This window comes from Centruroides sculpturatus, unplaced genomic scaffold, assembly GCF_000671375.1.
Source record: "Centruroides sculpturatus isolate CEXI.00-Female unplaced genomic scaffold, Cexi_2.0 scaffold2559, whole genome shotgun sequence".
NCBI lineage: Eukaryota > Metazoa > Arthropoda > Arachnida > Scorpiones > Buthidae > Centruroides > Centruroides sculpturatus.
Window position 1 is genome coordinate 11,197 of NW_019387159.1, and position 2,892 is coordinate 14,088.

Here is a 2,892-nt window from a genome sequence, read left to right on the forward strand (position 1 = left end):
TAATGTTCATACATATTCTAGTGCAGAATTGTATGAAGAATTTAGTGACATATAAGTGTTTAATCTCTGACTGTAACTTTTAAAGTAATCGCGGTTTATACAGTAAAAATAAGATTTCTGTACCTATACATCATTTTCAAATATCGACTTGTATATTCGCGTCTGAACTATACATTTACACATATTTTTATAATGTTCATACATATTCTTGTGCAAAATTGTATGACGAATCTTATGACATATAAATGTTTAGTCTCTGACTGTAACTTTCAAAGTTATCTTGATTTATATAGTAAAAATAAGATTTCTGTGGCTACACATCATTTTCTAATATCGACTTGTATATTCGCGTCTGAACTATGCATTTACACATATTTTTATAAAGTTTATACATATTCTAGTGCAGAATTGTATGATGAATTTAATGAGATATAAATGTTTAATCTCTGATTCTAACTTTTAAAGTTATCGCCGTTTATATAATGAAAATAAAATGTCTAAAACTATACATCATTTTTTAATATCGACTTGTATATTCGCGTTTGAACTATACATTTACACATATTTTTATAATGTCTATACATATTCTAGTGCCGAATCGTGTGACGAATTTAATAACATATAAATGTTTAATCTCTAACTGTAACTTTTAAAAATATCGCGGTTTATATAATAAAAATGAGATTTCTGTACCTATACATCACTTTCTAATATCGACTTGTATGTTCGCGTCTGAACTATACATTTACACATATTTTTATAATGTCTATATATATTCTAATGCGGAATTGTCTGACGAATCTATTGGCATATAAATTGTTAGTCCCTGACTGTAACGTTTAAAGATATTGCGATTTATAGAGTATACATCCAATCACAGTGGCTATAAATTGTTTTTTTTATATCGACTTGTATATTCGCATCTAGACAAAACATTTATACATATATTTATAATGTATATACATATTCTACTGCAAAAGTATATAACAAATCTAATAACATAAAAATGTGTGATCTCTGACTGTAACTTTTAAAGTAATCGCGGTTTATATAGTAAAAATAAGATTTCTGTAGCTATACATCATTTTCTAATATTGACTTGTATATTCGCGTCTGAAATATACATTTATACATATATTTGAAATGTATATACAGATTTTAGTGCAAAATTGTATGACGAATCTAATGACATATAAATGTGTGATCTCTGACTGTAACTTTTAAAGTAATCGCGGTTTATATAGTAAATATAAGATTTCTGTAGCTATACATCATTTTCTAATATCGACTTGTATATTCGCGTCTNGAGAAGGTAGAACCTCCGGCTAGTTACTTAAAAGGTACTCTACTGCATCGATCGATGACATACTGGCAAGAGCGCTGGAACCTCAGTACAGTAGGTAGGTCAACCTACGCCTTCGTGCCTGAAGTTGGCCTAACTCCGATCAGTTGTAATTGGAGACTGACCCAAATCCTTACGGGACACAAGAAGTTTCCCCGTTACATGGCCAGATTTGGTCGAGGTAACGGTTGCTGCTCCTGTGGGTGCCCGCGCGGCGACGCGAGGCACTACATACTTGAGTGCCCCCTAACGGAAAGCGTCCGAAGGGGAGCCAGACACATCGACTGGACCCAGCCTGATGACCAAGTATTTAGATCGCTTGCAGCAAGTAAAGGAGACTATGAAATACTAAGAAAAACGATGGATATCGTACTAGGTCTATTCGACCTTTAGTCCAGTTCCCTGGACAGGGCCCCCTCTACAGGAAAGGGTGGCCCCAACACCCGTTCTTATGAGTACCTCTCCCAGGTAGAGCTCTCACCAGCGCAGCTATGCTGCACAAAACGCATGTCAAGTAAGTGGGCTCGCCCGAGTAGCGATGAAGGCAAGGAAGGCAAGGACGGCAAGGAAGGCAATGAAGATCAGGAGTCCTCGGACTGTTCTGATCCGAGCCAGAGCCAGAGCCAGAGCCCAAGCACTTTCTCGGGCTAGCTTTCCCGTCTTAGCGCCTGGTGCCCACCGGGCGATGGACCGGCCGATGATTAAGACATCGTCTCCTGGTTTCTCTGTAGTGCCATTTGGCGGAGCAGGGACTATAACTTAGAGTTGATATATGAGGTAGGGCCTGCTCTGCGCACGAGGTACAAAAGCTCTAGAATTTATTTTCCTTAAAGTTACGATTTATGTATCAGTTGTCATAAAAATTTCTTTCCACTTCTTTCTTTCCCAAGACTACAAATATTCAAGTACAGTACAAAGTAACCGGTTTCGACTTATTTCTACTTGAGAAATAGTTAAATAATTAAGGGATTAGGGAATTGGGGTCATAAATAAAACCCTACTGAAAGAGCAGGAATTTTACTTAAACAAAAGCTTAACTGAACCAATTTCTAGCGAGTACATGGGACTGATTTCTTCGAAACTAGTAGCCTGGGACGCCCCCTAGTGGGCGTTATTTACAAATTTCCATGAGGCACGATTCCTTTGACTTTTTTGTTCCTATCAATATGCTCTACAGCTCTGTTAAAGTCCCAATGGTAAGATTTACCCTCCGAATGAAGACGTGGCGACCCCCCAAACTGTAGCCCCTGTGCGAACAGTAAAGTCAAAGAAACCATACCCCTACTCGCTACCCTTCGCGAGATATAAGCCCCTGAAATAATAAATTCCTATTACAAATATACTGAATTATTTATATTGTTATATTGACCAAATAGTAATTTATGGGCCAAATGAATAATAATAATTTATATTGTTAATTTAAATAATAATTAAAATTGTTAATTTAATTTGGTGTTTGAAATATGACACACGATAGGGGCGCCTCTAGTGTCCGTTATGAAACGGTTACGGGACGGACACGAAATGAATGGGTTATATATATAGATAGA